The sequence below is a fragment of the Chiloscyllium plagiosum genome, unplaced genomic scaffold (assembly GCF_037043375.1).
Source record: "Chiloscyllium plagiosum isolate Xiang-an unplaced genomic scaffold, Cpla_swu_hap1 HiC_scaffold_1, whole genome shotgun sequence".
NCBI classification, from domain to species: Eukaryota; Metazoa; Chordata; class Chondrichthyes; order Orectolobiformes; family Hemiscylliidae; genus Chiloscyllium; species Chiloscyllium plagiosum.
This window is the reverse complement of record NW_028270139.1, coordinates 110885881-110906639: the sequence shown is the minus strand read 5'-3', so window position 1 is coordinate 110906639 and position 20759 is coordinate 110885881. Positions and strand designations below refer to the sequence as shown.

At 43.2% G+C, this 20759-nt stretch overlaps 1 long non-coding RNA gene across 1 annotated transcript; it reads right to left on the bottom strand.

Moving 5' to 3' along the window:
• Positions 1-15133: 15133 nt before the first annotated feature.
• Positions 15134-17507, bottom strand: LOC148152191 (uncharacterized). The gene is made up of 2 exons (XR_015757899.1): positions 16559-17507; positions 15134-16280 (listed from the first exon to the last, which is right to left on the bottom strand). It is a non-coding gene; the product is annotated as an uncharacterized LOC148152191 (long non-coding RNA).
• Positions 17508-20759: the final 3252 nt, after the last annotated feature.

The following is a 20759-nucleotide window of genomic DNA, read 5'->3' as shown; positions in this document are numbered from 1 at the left end:
GTATCATACCAAAAAGCAATCAGATTACTAAAACTAAACTGAACAAATGAGTCAAACAGAAGAAATTATAATAGGAATGTAAACACAATGGTTACAGATTATTTGACACAGCACAGAAGAGGGATGGTTTCCCAGCAATTAGAATGATAGAATCCCTACTGTGTGGAAAGAGGCCATTTCCCCGTCAAATCTGCATTGACCCTCTGCACAGCATCCTATCCAGACCCAGTCCCTTACCATATCCACGCAACCTCGCATTTACCATGGCTAACCCATTTAGCCGACACATGCCATGGACACAACAGACAGTTTAGCACGGGACAATTCACCCATCCTGCACATCTTTTGGCCCAGCAACAAAGATAGAACATATGATTAGATTAGATTAGATTCCCTGCAGTGTGGAAACAGGCCCTTTGGCCCAACCAGTCCACACTGACCCTCCGATGAGTGACCCACCCAGACCCATTTCCCTCTGACTAATGCACCTAACACTATGGGCAATTTAGCATGGCCAATTCACCTGACCTGCACACTTTTGGACAGTGGGAGGAAACCGGAGCACCCGGAGGAAACCCACGCAGACTCAGGGAGAATGTGCAAACTCCACACAGACAATCACCGAGGCTGGAATTGAACCTGGGACCCCGGTGCTGTGAGGCAGCAGTGCTAACCACTGTGCCACCCTACGTCAAAAATGGACCAGACCTTGAGGGGACTTCAGAAGTTACATTCACCTTCATAAACTTGTCCATTTTGGTGGTAATGGTCAGTGGGGAGAGAAATGCTCTTGAAGTACATTCAGTGAGTTGCTGCAAAGAATATCAGGCATTCAGATGCAATGAGAAATTTCAGTTTATTCCAAAATTAAATAGGCATTTATATTTGGTCACATGTTCATAAATTGAAATTGATGTGGCTGTTATTTAAGCATAATGTCATAATGATACAAATTCACACAGAACACATATTGTACAAAGTACTTCACTTTAAATGCAATAAAGTAAGATAAATCAGATCTAATGTTACAGTATACAGAGGAACCTCGATTATCCAAACAAGATGGGTGGGCACTATTTCGTTTGGATAATTGATTATTCGGTTAATTAATTTCCTCTGGGGCTCGGGGTTTTCTGTGAAGTCCCCCTCCCCATTCAGGAGACTAGGCAGCAGAACACCACACGTGAGCCCCACCGCGCCCCCTACCCCATCCGCCCCTCGCCCCCCCAACTCCATCCACTCCCTCCCGCCTGCACCCCAAACCCATCCACCCCCAACCCACCCCAAACTCCATCCGTCCCCACCTGCCCCCAATCCCGTTCGTCACCCCGCCCGCCCGTGTCCCCAACCCCATCCACCTGTGTCCCCAACCCCATCCGCCCCTTGCTCGTTCCCCAACTCCGTCTGCCTGCCCCAACTCTGTCCACCAATCCTGTCCATCCCCCCAACCCCGCACCTCCGTCCACCCCACCCAACGCGCACCACCCGCGTCCACCCCACCCCCTGTCAGGTCCCCCCTCCACCCCGGGACAGCTGGACTGTACACCAACAATAAGACTGCTGCTACCTTTGTGAGGTGAGTCTCCAAATAGCGCGCACACACATCCTTTTACTGCAATTTTTTGACAGGTTCCATCTTTGCCCTGTACAGGACGATGTTGGGGAAATTATCTGGGGAAGGGGGGTTTAGGGTTCACTCCTATGTAGAACTCCAGGGAAAGTGTGGGGGGGAGAGAGAGAGAGGGTGGACGGTCAGTCATTTGGACATGGTGCCTGGACTGTCCAGGGCTGTTCTCGGCAGCATTTGAGTGAGCTGACTTGTTTTTAATCATCGTGTCTGTAAACAAAAGGCACGATCAGGGTTAAAACAGCTTTTTGATGTACTGTTTCTATTAGGACCTTGAGATTTCCTTCAGATAATCTGAAATTTGGATAATTAATATTCGGATAATCGAGGTTCCTCTGTAGTTTCTTAGAAACAGTAAACATTGATTGCCTGAAATCACATTGAGAAATGTAGTGAGAATTGTGTTCACTGGCTCAGCAAATTTAAAGAGTCAGCAGTTAATTCACATTATATGTGGAAGTCCAGATCCAAACTATGGTTACCAACACTGTGGAGGGCATTCTTAGAAACTTGATCGTGTGATATGTACTCACAAGACACATGCTCACGTGGTAAAAATGAAATGTTACTTGCAAATTAATGTTATTGTATGGACCATATCAAGGTTAGGATCAGAGCAGCTTAGTGTCCTTGCCTGTATTTTCATGCCAGTACCTGAGAGCAGGGAGGCCACCTGAGACAGGGTAAAGGGGAAAAAAAAACCAACACTGGAAAAGAGGGGAACTGGAAAGTGAAGGGGTGATTCACAGAAGAGAAATCAGAGATGGGAAGAATTTGATTTTTAGAATAAAAGAATTAAATTGGATCGAAGGATTTTTCTCCGTGCTGTATGACTGTATGATTACATAGGGTGTTTAATATTAGATTTGACAGGAAAGATAAAGAGAAACAGTTTCCTCTTAGGAGGAGTCCTCTACAAAGAGTCTGAAAATTAGAGCTAAACAATTTAGCAATGATGTCAGAAAGCATTTCTTCATAGAACAGAGAAATAATGCTCTTGTGTTCAATTAAAACATTCAAAACTAAGGATAAATGAAGAAACAGTTCAGCCATGATCTAGTTTAATAGCAAAATGTGCTCAAGTAGCTCCCCCTTTGTAAAAGTTATTAAATATGTCTCATTTTTAACAAATTCTAGCTGGCAATTCTAGATGTAGCAGTGCAATACTTGATGTTGCAAAGATATTGCCAAAAACAAAGACACATTATGGAATCATAATGTGGTTATTACATTCAGCCAGTCATGTCCATGCTGGTTCTCCACAGGAGCAACTTACTTAGTACTACTGCCCCAACTTTTTCCCATAGTTCAACAATTTTTGTGCTTCAGGTAACTATGAAATTCTCCATTAAAACCCTTAATGGAATCTATGTCCTTCACACTGTCAGGCTATACACGTCTGATTCAAACCACTCACTGCATATGTTTGTCTATATATAACCTTTCTGCCTTTTGCCAATCACCATAAATCTGCTCTGATTCATGACTGTAGCTCTCTATTCTGTCTGCTTAGATGCCTTATCATTTTCAAAACAACTATCAAATTCCCTATAAACCTACTCTTTTCCAAGGAGAGCAACCAGATTCTTCAAGCTACTCTCAAAACTGAAGTTCCTGAAATTTGCATACAATATTGTAAATCATTTCACTGTTTCCGACGACTTGTAGCGCAGATTCAATACAAGTTCACTAAATTCGGTACTTATTTGAAAAGGAGGAGTATTGAGGGGAATAGAGAATGTGCAAAAGATTGGAATCAGACTCTTGGTGAAAGGTCTTTGATCTGAAATGTTAACTTTGTTTTTTTTCACAGATGCTACTTAGTTTGCTAATTGTTTTCAACATTTTCTGTTTTTATTTCAGATTTCCAGCTTAATTTTGCTTTTATGAAATCTTATTCAGTCTTATTAAGAAAGTTTATATAACAGTCTGCTTGGCAGCATTGGTCACCAAAGTCTCTGCCAGCCTGACTTGCGATCTCACGACACTTTTTTTTATATTCATTCACAAGATTCTGGAATCACTGGCAAGGCCAATATGTATTGCTCATCGTAATTACTCTGGATAAAATGGTGGTAAGCTACCTTCTTGAAACATCACCGTTGAGATATAGATACACCCACAATACTGGTAGGAAGGGAGATCCAGAATTTAGACCTAGCACCAGTGAAGTCAGTTCCAAAGAAGAGTCTTTGGCCTCAAAACGTGAACTCAGTTTCTCTCTTCACAAATGCCGGCAGATCTAGTGAGTTTCTCCAGAACTTTGATTTTGTTTTCCGAGTTAGGGCAGTGCATGGCTTGAAGGGTAACTTTACAGTTGGTGGCGTGCCCATGCATCTGCTGTATTTATCTTTTTGGTTTATAGAAGCCACCGATTTGGAAGGTGCTATGTTAGGAGCCTTGCTGAGTTACTACAGTGCACCTTGTAGATGGAATGCTCTACAATGGTGTTCAAGGGAGTGAATGTTTAAGGTAATGGATAGAGTGCCAGTCAAGCAGACTGTTTTCTCCTTGAAGCTTCTTGAATGTTATTGTAGCTGTACCCATCAGGCAAATTGAGAGGATTTGATCACACACCTGGCTTGTGCCATGTAGATGATGGACAGCTTTGGAGAGTTAGTAGATATGAGGGGTATAGACAGTAGGTATCTTTCCCTCGAATGTGGGATTTCAAGATTACAGGGCGTACTATTAAGGTGAGAGGAGAGAGATTTTAAAAAGACACACACGGGGGGGAATCAAAATGGCGACGATCTAGGAAGATCACATTGCAGATCTCCGCACCGCATCACAAGGGGGACAAAGTCCTAATCTGCTCAACCCGGACCACCATGATATCCTGGGACTCTGGAAAGGTCATGGAGTCCCAGGAAACTGTCAGAGAGCAACTTACCTCAGTTTTCGCCGTCTAGGAATGCCAAAGAAGGGAACAGGTATATCCGAGACCAGGTCTGCGGCCCAGCCTACAGGATCCTCAGACTCGATTTCCTGTTAGGCCCTGGTAAAGGTGCTCACAAAATCTCGCTAAATGTTGGACAAGCAAGTAGAGGAAAAGCTGGCCCTGATATCTAACATGCTGCAGAAGCATGAACAGCAGCTGGAAGATGTGGAGAAAAGGACGGATGAGGTAGAACACAGAATCACAGTGGTGGAAGCTGATACCAATTCTTCCCAGGATAGGATCCAGGCACTGGAGACGTAGGTCCGTAATTTGCTTGACCAGGTCGATGGCCTCGAGAACAAGGGCAGGAGAAAACCTTCACAAACCTTGCAAAAAGGAGAAAAAATATTCGGATCATCTGCCGGATGTTAAGGAAGGTGAGTGGCCAGTGGAATTTATTGAGGATTGGTTGCCAAAATTCCTTAACTTAGAGGCTGAAATGAGAGGCTTTAAGATTGAGAGGGCTCACTGGGTCACGGAGCGGAGGTCAGGTCTGCATCGACATCCTCGTCCTATCTTGGTGCGGTTTCATCACTATAGAGATAAGGAGAGAATCGTGGAATGTTCCAGAATCCAGGGGCAGGAACCAAAGGCCCTAGTTTATGAGGGCTCTATGATCATGTTCTTCTAGGACTTCTCAGCGGCGGTGATCCGGAAAAGAAAATCCTATGATGGCATCAAGAAAAGACTGAGGGAGCTTGGGATCCTGTACTGTCTGAGGTATCTGACGGTGCTTCAGATCATCTTAGATAGATCTGTATATCTCTTTGACACGTTGGAGAAGCCAAGAGACTTTGTGGACAAATTAACTTAATCTGAACAATTTAGTATGTACAAATAGTAATGTTGTTTGAGTATATGTCTCTGCTTTTCTTTAAAAAAAGAGGAAGTTCGGCTGGGACTTTCCTTCCCTTTTTTTTATTGGTAATAACCTGGACTAAACTATGTTCAGGGGCAGTTGGTATGTGTACTTTCAATTTCTAAGTTAAGTTATACCAAAGGATGGGTGGGGTACTTATCTTTCCTTCCTTTCAAAATTTCTTTGTTCACATTGTTATTTCATGGTGTATTTTCTTTCTTTTCTGCTTGTGTTTGTGGTGAAGCTGTAGCTAGGAGGAGAGAAAAGCATTGTGATGGCTAGATGCCTACTTATGGGCAGTTTATGCCCGGGTCAGGTATTTAAATGCCCTGGCTGCAGTATTGGCAGAGGGATAGGAAATTGGATTTTAGGATGCGTAGATGCCCCTTTGGGCAGGGGTTGAGTTCCCCTGTTCAGTGCCATTGGCACTTTATATGTTAGTTTGCTTTTTGGTTTTTGTTGTTGATTATAGTCTTTGATAGCTTTGTAGGTTTGTTAACTGTAGTGGTTTTAATTTATGTAGTTTTTATACTCAATGGATCTTGTGACATTAAGGCGTGGCGATTTGTAATTCAAGTTCCTCCTCTCTGGACTCTAAATATTACTGCAGAGGTTAAGGATAATGACTTGATTAAATGGTGTACCTGGAACATCAAGGGGAGTCACTTACCAATTAAGAGGTAAAAAATACTCTCGAGTCTTAGAAAGGAAGAGGTAGATATTGCTTTAGTACAGGAGACACACTTGGATGATAGGGAACATTTGAAACTACAGTAGAATGGCTTTGATCGGGTTTACTTTTCATCTTTTAATACCAGAAGTAGGAGAGTGGCTATATTGGTTAGGAAGAATCTTCCATTTAAGTTACTAAAGTGTGTTAAAGACACACACGGGAGGTTTGTAATCCTCAACGCCCTGATAAATGGGGAAGAATATGCTGTTTTAAATGTTTACTGCCCTTCAGCCCATCTCCTCAAATTTCTGGGAGATGTGTTTTCTAAATTGATCAGTCTTGAGTTCGGACATATCATTAGAGGGGGAGATTTTAATTGTCTTATGGATCTCATGGTAGACAGGTTCCCAAAGGCCCCTCGATACCCTCTGTACAAACTAAATAGTTAGTGGATCTGTGTGTGGAGTTAGGGTTGGTGGACGTCTGGAGGCGTCTCCACCCTACAGACAGGAATTTTATGTTTTTCTCCAATCCGCACAGATGTCATACAAGGATTGATTTTTTTCTGACCCCTGTGGCAACCCTGGACTTGTTGACATCTTGTACAATTGATAATATTCCCATCTCTGATCACACTCCAGTGTATCTGTTGGTTAAGCTGAAGGATGTTATAGTGGGCCTGAGGCACTGGCAAATGGATCCCTTTATCCTTCAGGATAATAAGTTTGTGGACTACTTCTCTAAGGAATTTAGGGCATTCCTAGACATTAATTTAGGCTCTGGATTAGTGGTGCTGGAAGAGCACAGCAGTTCAGGCAGCATCCAAGGAGCTTCTTGGATGCTGCCTGAACTGCTGTGCTCTTCCAGCACCACTAATCCAGAATCTGGTTTCCAGCATCTGCAGTCATTGTTTTTACCTCATTAATTTAGGCTCAGTTAGTTACCTGCTCGTCCTTTGGGAAACTGACAAAGCCTAAAGCAGTGGGTTAGTTAGTTCCTACTCTGCCAGTAGGAAGCAGCAGAAGGGCAAACAGCAACGCCTCCTCGAAGCACGGTTGAAGACAGTCGAGAAGGCCTACTTTGACAGGCCCTCATTGGCCATGCTACAGAGGATTACAGCACTGTGGTCTGCACTGAATTCCATGCACACGCAGACAGCAAAGAAGGAGCTTACTTTCGCAAAGGTTACATGAGCATGGTGACAAACCGGGCAAGTACCTAGCATATCTCGCCAGGAAAAGGAGTGCCCTCAAGCCATTATGTCGATTAAGGAAGGGTCTGGGAACCTAACATGATTCCAAAAAGATTAATGCAGCATTCCAGAGATCTTACTCTGAATTATACCAATCTGAGGGTTGTGAGGAGGGGTGGGCCAAATTAGAGTCCTTTTACAAGGATCTGGAGCTCCTGGGTGTGACCCTCAAACAGAAGTCTTTTCTCAATGCCCCCTTAGCAGAAGAAGAGGTGCAGGGGGCTGTAAAGCATCTTCAGAGTGGAAAGGTGCCCAGTCCTGATGGACCTCCTAGCAAATTCTATAAGGAATTTATAAGCATATTGTCAGACCCGATGATCGACATGTTCAATAACTCATACAGCCATGATTGTCTCCCGCCATCTCTAAGAGAGGCCAATATTTTGTTACTTAAAAAAGGGAAGGTCCTGGAGGACTGTGCTTCTTATGGGCCCATTTCACTCTGAAATGTTGACTTGAAAATTCTCTCAGACTCTTGCATAAAGGCTGGAATTGTGTTACCTACTATTGTTAAAGAGGACCAGACAGGTTTAATAAAGGGCCGAAGATCCTTCAATAACGTTAGGAAGCTGCTTCATATAATTCAAGCGTGTCAACAGGTGGTTTACCTAGATGCAGAGAAGGCATTTGACCAAGTTGAGTGGCTGTACCTTTTTTTCACTCCAGAGAGGTTTGGCTTGGGGAAAGCCTTTACTAGATGGTTAAATGTTCTCTCTAGTGATCCTTTCACTGTGGTCATCACCAATGGGATACAATCAAGCAATTTTAGCATTTTTAGGGGCAGCCAACTGGGCTGCCCCTTTCGCCATTGCTTTTTACGTTGGTGATTGAACCGTTGGTGGAGGCCATTCGTAGGGATCCCAATATATCAGCTCCAGAAATGGGGTCAAAATTACATAAGATTTCGTTGAACATGGACAATGTCCTCATTTTTTTGTCAAATCCAGCAGTTTTGGTGCCTCGCCTGATACAATGCATCAGCTCATTTGGCACCTTTTCAGGTTCCAAGATTAATTTTGCAAAATCAGAGGCTGTGCCTCTGGATGGACATATAAATGTGTTAGATCTTGAGGGCGAATCTCGATTCCCATGAAATTGGTCACGGGGGGTTTTATGTGTTTGGGGATGTACATAACTCCAGTTATTGATCAATTGTTTAAAGCTAATTTTGATCAATTATTCGACAAAACCAAATGAGACCTTCAAAGATGGGATGCACTTCCGGTCTTATGGTTAGGTCGGATAGCTCTTATTAATATTCTCCCCCGTTTGTTGTACCCTGTACGGATGCTCCCCCTGATTTTCGATAAGCAAATGTTCAGGTGATTGACCAGCTGGTTCAGCTCTTTTATTTGGCATCATAAGCGGCCCCTTATTAAATTAGCTAAACTGCAATTGCCTCACAGACTTGGGGGAGTGGATCTTCCAGACATTAAAAACTATCAACTAGGCTCGCTTTTATCTTAGATGAGTGATTTGGCTTGTGGGGACTTTTTTTCAATATGGTTAGATATTGAAACCTCTCAGGCAAAGTGCCCCCTTACTAGTTTGCTGTTTTTGGACAAAATGAAGACAGTTAAGGAATATTGCCATAACCCAATAGTTATCAAAACTGTTAAAGCATGGAGGGCAATTTGGCAGAGGGAAGGCAATATTGGCAAAATATCTTTCCTTACACCTATGGTGGGTATGCCGGGTTTTCAACCGGGGATGATGAATTCAGCATTCAAATATTGGGCAGCTAGGGGTGTGTCTTGAATGGGTGATTTATTTGAGGGAGACACAATGATGTATTTTGATCAGTTAGCGCAGAAATACGAGCTAGCTAGCAGGGACCTCTTTCATTTCTTTCAAGTTAGGTATTTAATTCAAAATAAGACTACACTTTTGACTGATTCCGACATTGAGAGGAGGGTTCTCAGTGCTAAGAGCACACTTTCTGTCAGCACTTTATATCATCAATTGGGGGGACGGCCCCTCAGATGAGTTTGATCGACTCTGCAGTGTGTAGGAGAAAGAACTAGGCATTGAGGTCTCCTCAGAGGCAAGGGAAGATATTTGGGAAAACGCAAAAAGGTATCAATTAGCAATAGGCCCCAGGCTTTTTGTTGAAGATTCTCCACAGGGTCCATTTGGCTCCGGATCATTTGTTAAAATTTAAACCAGGAGTATCTTCAACATGTCCCAAGTATAAAGTTAGTACGGACACTCTTACCCATTATTGCTGGTCCTGTGGCAGATTTCAAACATACTGGAGCGCTGTGGCAGATGCAATGGAGGGGATTTTGGGTGTAAGAGTGGAGAAGGACCCAATCTCTCTTCTTAGCCTGCCCAGTGTATTCCCTGTAGATATGTATAAGAAAAAACTTTTCAACATCCTTACTTTCTGCGCAAGAAAGGATATCTTGCTAGGTTGGGTGTCCGAAAATCCCTCAGGCCTATCGGCTGGTGTAAGATTGTTATGGAGCATAGCCTCTTGGACTTTCTTACAAGTATGGTACATCACAAAACTGAGAATTTCTCAGACATGGTGGCTCTATTTGGAATACCCGGACACAGATTTGTCTGCCACACTAATAAGGGCTTTTATATAGTCATAACAATTGTGCTTTACGAGTCCAATATCCAGAGAGGGGGAACTGAGAATATATGTGAAAATTAATGCTCTTGATATTCGAGAGTTAGTGTTTTGTTTTGCTGAGCTATATTATTATTATTTATTAGTTTGTTGTTATAGTTTATTTAGTTAAGTAGTTAATTGGGTTTTTTTTCAATATGGAGGAGAAAGTGAGGTCTGCAGATGCTGGAGATCAGAGCTGGAAATGTGTTGCTGGAAAAGCGCAGCAGGTCAGGCAGCATCCAGGGAACAGGAGAATCGACGTTTCCTGAAGAAGGGCTTATGCCCGAAACGTCGATTCTCCTGTTCCCTGGATGCTGCATGACCTGCTGCGCTTTTCCAGCAACACATTTCCAGTTTTTTTCAATATGTTTTGATATATATTTATACATTTGTATATGAGGGTGGTTTGGGTTTTTAAAGTTCTTTCTTTGAATTGTTTTGAATTCTATTGTTTTGTATTTGTTGTAATATTAAAAACCTATTTTTCAATAAAAATATATTTTTTAAAAAAGACATGGGGGCAAACACAAACTGTGGTTCGCATATGGAATGAATTTCCTGAGGAAATGATAATGCAAGTACAGTTACAACAGTTAAGTACATGAATAGGAAAGGTTTGGTGGGATAGGGGCCAAGAGCAGGCAGATGGGACTCGTTTAGCTTGGTATTATGTTCGGCATAGACTGGTTGGACCGAAGGGTCTGTTTCCGTGCTGTCTGACTCTGACCTGCTCCTGTAGCCACACTATTTCTGTGGCTGGTCCAGTTCAAATCCTGGTCATTAGTGGTGGGGACATCCAACCCAAACACTATCCAAATCTATACAACATATTGCAGGAACAATGGTTACTCAATAAGCGCAATCCATCAATTCCTGCACAACAGACCTAAACGGGCCCAGAGAATCTAGTCAGCCTACCACAGATCAAAGACATTTCTGAAATAATTACCAGACTACTCCAACCACTAGGCATCATGGTAGCCCACAAACCCACTACCACACTAAAACAACTACTGATGAAGTTAAAGGACTCCGTACCCACAAACAACAGAATGAACATGATGTACAAAATACCCTGCAAAGAGTGCACCAAACATTATATTGAACAAATCAGCAGGAAACTAGCCACCAGGATACATGAACACCAATTAGCCACCAAAAGACATGACCAACTATCACTGGTATCCATACACACAGACAAAGAGGGACACCAGTTCAACTGGGACAATACATCCATCCTGGGGCAGGCCAAACAAAGACACACGAGGGAATTCCTAGAAGCCTGGCATTCAAACTGAAACTCCATTAACAAACATATAGATTTGGACCACATTTACCAACTTCTCAGAAACACAACCAGATATGATATCACCCACCACAATAAACCAAGATAAATAACAAGTGGGACAAGACATCGTTTCATTGGAGGCTCACTGATGATGTTACCTAGCATGGTGACAAAATGTCTTGAGAACAAACCCACTGGCTCAGCAAGCAAACCGACAACCTGAGCTACAAATCTTCTCCAAAATCTCAATATCCAAACTGTCTTGAGTAGAAGTTAAATAGATGTTCATAGCTCCTTGAAAGTGGAGTTGCAGGTAGATAGGATACTGAAGAAGGCATTTGGTATGCTTTCCTTTATTGGTCAGAGTATTGAGTACAGAAGTTGGGAGGTCATGTTGCGGCTGTACAGGACATTGGTTAGGCCATTCTTGGAATATTGCGTGCAATTCTGGTCTCCTTCCTATCGGAAAGATGTTGTGAAACTTGAAAGGGTTCAGAAAAGATTTATATGTATGCTGCCTGAGTTGGAGGATTTGAGCTATAGGGAGAGGCTGAACAGGCTGGGGCTGTTTTCCCTGGAGCGTCGGAGGTTGAGGGGTGACCTTATGGAGGTTTACAAAATTATGAAGGGCATGGATAGGATAAATAGACAAAGTCTTTTCCCTGGGGTCAGGGAGTCCAGAACTAGAGGGCATAGGTTTAGCGTGAGAGGGGAAAAATATAAAAGAGACCTAAGGAGCAACTTTTTCACGCAGAGGGTGGTACGTGTGTGGAATGAGCTGCCAGAGGATGTGGTAGAGGCTGGTACAATTGCAACATTTAAGAGGCATTTGGATGGGTATATGAATAGGAAGGGTTTGGAGGGATATGGACCGGATGCTGGCAGGTGGGACTAGATTGGGTTGGGATATCTGGTCGGCGTGGATTGGTTGGACCGAAGGGTCTGTTTCCATGCTGTACATCTCTATGTGTTGACACGCCATCAGCCACAGGAAACAGTGTGCGTTTTGGACAGAAAATGGAGCAGTCTACTTTAAAATCTTTATTTATATTTTCATGTAAACCCGTACTGTGAGAAATTCCTTTGATATCTCTTAGATTATCTCACACCAGGCACTAGCTCCCTAGAAATAAAGCATATAACTGGTCTTTGAGGGCTCTTTGGCACAGTGATAGTGTCCCTACCTCTAAATCAGAAGCTCTGGGTTCAAGTCCCACCTGTTGCAGAGGTGTGCAATAAATCTCTAAGTAAGTTGATTATAAAATATAAATGGGCTTGAAGTTAGCTTCCCTATCTCTGGGCCAGAAGATTCAGGTTCAAGCCCCACCTGCCCTGGAGGTGTCAGAACATCTCTAAATAGATAATGTAGAGGTATTCCCCATCTCTTGTCCAGAGGTCTAGGTTCATGTCCCGTCCACCAGAAATGGAGTAGAAATATTTCTGTAAATGGGCCTTTTAGGAGATTTTTAAAAAACATTATACTGAGAAGAGCTTCTTGAGTTCAGGCCACACTGGCTTCAGTCTATATGTTTAGTTGATTCAAGAAGACTGCGAATATTCTTAAGACAGAGGCAGAGATTCCTGTTTAGCAAGGGGGTTGCAAGGTAATCAAGATAGGGGTGTGACTTTGGATTTGGAGTTACATTCAAATCAGCCATAATCTTGAGTGACGGAGCAGACTCAAGGGCTGAATTGCCTACTTCTAGTTTATATAAGGGACTGCTGGCACCACCTTTAGAGATTAGTATTCCCCAGCTTAAAGGGTGGCAGGGTGGCTCAGCAGTTAGCACTGCAGCCTCACAGCACCAGGGATCCGGATTAGATTCCGGTCTCAGGGACTGTGTACAAAGTTTGCACATTCTCCCAGTGTCTATATGGTTTCCTCCCATAGCCCAAAAATGTGCAGCATAGTCAATTCACCTATGCTAAATTACCTAGTGTTCAGGGATGTGTAGGTTAGGGGTAGATGTAGTGGAATGGGTTTGGTGAAACATTCTTTGGAGGGGCGGTGTGGACTTGTAGGGTTAAAGGGCCCCTTTCCACAGTGTAGGGATTCAATTAAAACTTCACTTGTCCATTTGTTGATTTAGGGCAGTGAACTATTCTGGAGGAAAATATTATTAAACTACAGGTATCACTGTCATCTTGTTTAATTTATCCTTCTTTCAAAAAGAAGAAGAAACAGGGAACCATACACCTGCTCAGCCTATTTAGTTTAATGTATCATATCTATTTTTTTTTCCCTTTCTTTTTTTTATATATATATATTTTTTTCTTTTTATTTTTCTTTTTTTTTAACCCCCACACTACCGCCTAAGTGCGGTAGTGCTTATTTTATCCCCAGCACCCATGGTGTGTGTGTGCAGGTGTGAGACACAGTGAAAGACACAAAGTGCACCAATCTTTATTCAATTTCCACCACCAGGAAGATAGGAAAACACCCGGGTGGCCAGTGACAAGCACTGCCCTTCGCATCAAAGGGCAGTGCTGTGTGATCAAAACAGTGAAGGGGAGGGTAGGGACTAAATCAAAATAGAATTGGAGGGAGAAATGATGCACTCCACTCCCTGCGGCGCCCACCTCTCCCTGAACAACTCCAGGGTGTTGGTGGACACCGCGTGCTCCTTCTCCAAGGACACTCGGGCTCTAACATAACCGCGGAAGAGGGGCAGGCAGTCGGCCCTAACGACCCCCTCCACGGCCCGCTGCCTGGACCTGTTGATGGCCAGTTTGGCCAGGCCCAGGAGCAGACCCACGAGGAGGTCTTCAGACCTGCCCTCCTTCCTCCGTACCAGGTGCCCAAAGATCAGGAGCGTGGGACTGAAGTGCAGCCAAAAACAGAGGAGAAGGTTTTTAAGGAAATCAAAAAGGGAGTGCAAACGCCCACACCCAATATATACATGGTCCACGGACTCCACAGCGCCACAGAACAAGCAGTTGGGCTGGGAGTCCGTGAACCACCGCAATCTGCGGTTGCAGGGGACTGCTGCGTGCAGCACCCTCCACCCCAGATCCCCGAAAGGGGGAGGACTCCCGCGTAGAGAGCCCTCCACTGGGGATCCCCACCGCCCGGCGGCAAATGGGCACGCCAAGACGTGTCCGGACGGTGGATGAGGGAGAAGAGGTGGATGGTGTGCAGCAGCAGTCGATACAGGGCTCTTCTTTTTATTTCCTTAAACAAAACAAAATTAAAATTTCGGAGGCGGCTCAGGTTGTGGGGCACAGGCTCCCACGTGTATCATATCTATGCTGTTGCTTTCAAATAAACAGCTTCATCACATAGAAATCATTGACTGCCTATATGAGGTAACTAAGTAATTTTCAGATAATGAGTTTGTTAAGCAACTTTAATATATTAATTAGTTAGATAAAGAAAGTATATAACGGTGACAATTGGGGATGGTTCACTGATATCTGGAGGACAAAACAGAAGTGAATGTTTTGGTCTTGAAGTCACGGGGCAGCATCCTGCTCTCCAGACAAGGTGGTAGGGAACAACTCCCTTGCTCTTCCTCCTGGAACGTCTTACATCTGGTTAATGAAGACTGCTTTCTAGTAACTGCCTGACGCTGAGAATTGCTACCTACAAAAGATCCACATAACAAAAACCAGTTTCTCAAAAGAACTGTTCTCTATTATGTCACAGTCACTCCAGCACTGATATGGCCTATTCTACCCTTGGTTTCTGAAAGGGTCCTCCAGCACAGATCTCACCTAGTTCTGGTGCAGTTGTTCCAGCACAGAGTCTAGTTCCTGAACTCTAAAATTTGTCTTACTGAAGCCAACAGATTATAATGGAATGGACTCACTGGTACCAAATTCCTAACTAGGGTATAAAACACAATACAAATCAGACCATAGCAGTTGTCACAATGACTGCTGACTAAAAATATTTAATGCAATTTGCCAAGAATTACAGTATAAAACACTTAGAATTGTTAGACATACATGATAAGCTTACATAATAGTTTTTTTTAAACTGGAGACCCAGTGAATCCATTAAAAACATTTTACAACATGTTTATCTCATAAGTAGGTACAATTAAATCAAAACAATTATGTATTTAATTAAACTAACACTACACACAGCATGACTTAAATTCAAACACTTCTCAAATGCTCTTTTATAGATATTCAGCAAGAATAAAAACCATAAAAACCAGAAGTTGTTCAAAAATCCATCGTAGACCTGTCATACAGGTTAAACCATTTTATTTCATAAGTAACCAATACTTTTAGCTTCTCCCACCTTCTCCCCCACAAAGATCTTACCATTGTACATTCAGACTCAGACACAATCTTGAAGCTATATATTATTTTTCATTAAACTATTCAAAATGGCACTGGGTCATGGCGACAAGTGGAAGCATTTCCTCACTAAAAATACATGTGACAATTAGATTTGATTCATTATTGTCAAGTGCACTCAAGTCGTGAAAAACCACTTTATTAACAAACTTCCATTAATGTAGAAATTCCAACTGTTAAAAAGGGACACAAAGTCATTGAAAGTTTACACTTTATAGTGTTGAGCCATTGCCATTTCACAAATGTATGATGCAACATACTGCTTCCTATTTTTGCAACGTTTCGCACCTTTTTTCTGCCGAGCGGTCCAGTCCTCCCTCCACAATGATTTATTGACCACACTGTCCAACTGAATCCTCTGGTGTGTTTTTGTTTGGTTTGCCCACCGTTACCGAGTTCCCGCTCTGGGTTACTGACATGTTCAGGCTTGAATCATCCCGAGGGCCCCAACGACATCCTGTATCCGCAAGACCTTAAAAAGGAGGAAAGCTCAGACCAGAAACCGGTAAAGAAAGCACAGGCCGCGATTTTTTTTTTGAATATATAACCATTTTCGGTAATAACCATCGGTTGTATCTTCTTTAATTTTGTGTCAGGGCAGCTCAGGTAGACAGCTGAAGGACTTTGATGGTGTTCAGCATGAGCTGCCGGAAGTTAACCAAATCACCAATATTCCTCAGCTCCACTCCACACTCCTTAAGAACCTTCGGATCTGAAAAGAAACAAAAAGATTGTTCTACTTCAAGATTATGTTCAAAGCCAACTTAAAAGTTTGTCTTTTTTTTAAAGAAAGTGTATAAATGGGAGTCACCGCTTTAAATAACAAAAGAGGTACGTGCCGCTTTAAAAAAAAACAATTAAAGACACTCGGTCGGCCCTGGGCCCTGGGCCCTGGTGATATATTTGGTGTCCAGCTCCGATGGGACCCACAGGGACACAACACCCAGCCCGGGCCGGTCAGCTCCCCTCCCTGTACTCAGGGACACCTACCTTTCCCGGCCGGACTGGGCCGACGGCCCGGGCTTTTCGCCGATGAATACACACGGACTTTCATTCTGTCTGTGTGGCCGCTGCCTGTAGTCACCGGGACAGAGCCCCCTCGGTCCTGGCCGCTGCCTGTAGTCACCGGGACAGAGCCCCCCTCGGTCCTGGCCGCTGCCTGTAGTCACCGGGACAGAGCCCCCCTCGGTCCTGGCCGCTGCCTGTAGTCACCGGGACAGAGCCCCCTCGGTTCTGGCCGCTGCCTGAAGTCGGGGAATACCAATGAGGGAAGCTCCAATAAACAAACACTGATCGAGATGTCTCACTAAACGCAACCAGGAAATTAGCTAATTTATAGCTGAATGTAGCGGACGTGATGAAAAGGAACCTGCTTTGAAAATGTCATTCTTGTCGTCATCAAGGAATCGTGATGGCGGCCTGGTCGGCTGTTATTCGTCCTTATATGGGCATAATAAATGGTTTTTAACAAGAGCTAGAAGTCAGTTTACTTGCGATTCTGAAAAAAAAAGCAACTTCAACATTAACCTGAACTACCCAAATGATTTTGTTTATGTTACACTCTGAACAACCTCCCCTGCATTCTAGATTTATGAATCTCTATTGTACACTCCATATTCCTGCCAGCCTAATTTGGGTGTCATTCCATTTCTAGACTGATTTCTCAGACAGCTTTAAGCTTTGATGTCCTGTTTGATTCTAAACTAAGCTTCTCATTCCAAGTTAAAAATCACACAACACCAGGTTATAGTCCAATAGGTTTATTTGGAAGCACTAACTTTCGGAGCTCTGCTCCTTCATCAGGTGGTTGATGAGTATAAGATTGTAAAACACAGAATTTATAGCAAAGGTTTACTGTGTGATGCAACTAAAATTATATATTGAAAAAGACCTAGATTGTTTGTCAAGTCTTTCATTGTTTAGAATGACCATGTTGGTCTCAATTCTGTCATATGTAAATTCCAGAACTGATTTTTAGTTACATTCTCAAGTGAACTTTAACAATACTCCACAGTCCAAAGATGTGCAGGGTCAGGTGAATTGGCCATGCTAAATTGCCCGTAGTGTTAGGTAAGGGGTAAATGTAGGGGTATGGGTGGGTTTCGCTTCGGCGGGTCGGTGTGGACTTGTTGGGCCGAAGGGCCTGTTTCCACACTGTAATGTAATGTAATGTAATCTAATCTAATAGGTGCCATGCTGTTTCAGTAATGCATTGAAGGTGTGAGGTGCCCTGTGTGAGGCTGTCTGTGCCCCAATGTTCAGACTGACCTGGAGGTGCCAGTGTTGGACTGGGGTAGACGAAGTTAAAAATCACACAACCCTAGGTTATAGTCCAACAGGTTTATTTGGAAGCGCTAGCTTTCAGAGTGCCGCTCCTTCATCAGGTGAGCTTCCAAATAAACCTGTTGGAATATAACCTGGTGTTGGGTGATTGTTAACAATGTTCAGACTGATTCTATTTCTTAGCGAGTTTTGAGAAGATTTGTAGCATCAGGTGGATGTAGGTTTGCTCACTGAGCTTGAAGGTTTATTTCCAGATGTTTCGTCACATCTTCAGTCGAAGCACTGCTGAAAATTCCTGCTTTTTATTTATGTGTTTGGGTTTCTTTGGCTTGGTGATGTCATTTCCTGTGGTGAAGTCACTTCCTGTTCCTTTTATCAGTGTGTGGTAGATGGGGTCTAACTTGATATGGGTGTTGTTAGAGTCCCGGTTGGAATGTCATGCTTCTAGGAATTCTCGTGAGTGTCTGAGTAGTTTGACTCAGACCCCTTGGCATCATGGTAGCCCACAAACCCATCAACACACTAAAACAGCAGCTAATGAACTTGAAAGACCCTATACAGACAACAAGCAAAACTAATGTCATTTACAAAATACCGTGCAAGGACTGTAACAAATACTATATTGGATAAACAGGCAAAAAACTAGCAACTAGGATACATGAACACCAACTAGCCACAAAAAGACATGACCCTCTCTCACTAGTATTCTTACATATGGATGAACAAGGTCACCACTTTGACTGGGACAACACATCCACCCTAGGACAAGCCAAACAAAGACATGCATGAGAATTCCTAGAAGCATGGAACTCTATCAACAAACACCCTCATCCACCACCCCCTGAGAAAAGGAACAGGAAGTGACTTCACCACAGGACATGACATCACCAACCCAAAGAAACCCAAACATATAAATAGAAAGCAGGAATTTTCAGCAGTGCTTCGCCTGAGCCCGACTGAAGATGTTACCTAGTCGGGTGATGAAACCTTCAAGCTCAGCAAGCAAACCTACATCCATGATTCTATAAGATTTTCAGAATCTTACATGGATTACGAGCAAAATAAAATATAATTCTAAAATATAATTCACCCCACAAACTTGTGTGTATTTGTGTGAGTGTAAAGGGGTATAAGTCTGAGAGGGCGCATGTGTGGGTGTGAGTATGTGAGCATATGAGAGAGCTTGTGTATGAGAGAAGGTCTGCATGAATGTATGGGTCTATAGGAGTGTGTGTGAGTAAGTGAGAGAGAGAGGGAGGGAGAGAGAGAGAGAGTGTGTAGTGCAGTGTGGGTCACCTCTAGTGTGACATTCCCATGGGTACCGAACTTGGCTATCAGCCTGTGCTCGGCCACTTTGTGTTGTTGCCTGTCCCAAAATCCACCTTGGAGGATGGTCACCCAAAGATCCGAGGTTGAATGTCCCAAACCGCTGAAGTGTTCTCCGACTGGGAGGGAACACTCCTGTCTATTGATTGTTGTGCGGTGTCCATTCATCCGTTGCTAAAGCCTTGCCGATGTACCATGCCTCAGGGCATCCTTGCCTGCAGCGTATGATATAGACAATGTTGGCTGAGTCACACGAGTACCTGCTGAGTACATGGTGGGTGGTGTCCCCACGTGTAATGGTGGTATCCATGTTGACACTCTGACACATTTTGCAGCGTCTGCTGTGACAGGGTTGTATGGTGTTGTCCTGAAAGCCGGGCAGTTTGTTTCTTATTCCAAATGCTCACCATCACTTAGCTCCACCTCAGTATCAGCTCCACCTTAATGATTCCAACCCTGACGCATCCAACCTTCCATCTTAACCATTCAGCTTGTAGAAACTTCTGTTTATCTTATTTTATCGCATCACCTTTTCTTTCCCATTTTATTTCAACCCCACATTTAGATTTTAAAGTATCATCCCTTTGTTTATATCCTTTCATAGCCCTGCATTGCAATATCTTTGTGCTTACCTCTAATCCTACACTTACTCTGTACCACATTTTCAGCTTCCTGCCTATGCCTTGCAGTGAATCCATCAATTGGCAGTTTTGCCTTCATCTGCCTAGCCCTAAACTATATGCGATGGAGTTCTCTCTGCCTCATCACTTACTCAAAATTTCTTGAAACTAACTTGTCTGAAGCTTTTGGTCATCCTTATTAATACCTCCTTCAATCCTAGATCTATTTTAAGGGGGATTCAGTTCACTCAGTTGGCTTTTACTCATTCATGGGATATTGGCATCTCTGGCTAGGCCAGCATTTATTGCCATCCTGAATTGTCCAGAGAGCGGTTAAAAGTCAACTACATTGATGTGGGTCTGGATTCAAATGTAGGCCAGATCAGGTAAGAATGGCAACTTCCTTCCCTAAAGGACATTAGTGAACCAGATGGGCTAGACTGGTGAATGATGTTAACAGCATGATATCAATTCCCACACCAGCTAAAGTTATCTTGAAGGAGTCTCCTTCTCAACGTCTCCCCTCACCTGAGGCATGGAGACCGTCAGGTTAAACCACCGCCAATCTCTCTCTAAGGAGGGTAGTACTATGTCCTCTGGAGTTATGGTGATTTTGCTTTAGATCTATTTTAAAACAGTTTGGCAAATGTATAAATTTTTAAAAATAATTCACAAGATGTTAGTGTCACTGAAATGGCCAGCATTTATTTGTGCCTATTTCTAATTGCCCAAAAGGTAGTTCAGAGTTAACCACATTGCTGTGCGTCGGGTGTCACATGTAAGTCAGACTAAGTAAGGACTAATCCTTCCTTTAGAAGGATATGGACCAAGCGCTGGCAAATAGGACTAGATTAATTTAGGATGTCTGGTCAGCATGGAGGAGTTGGACCAAAGGGTCTGTTTCCATGCTGTACATCTCTGTGACTCTGTGAGTGTGAAAGATATCAGTGAACCAGATGGCA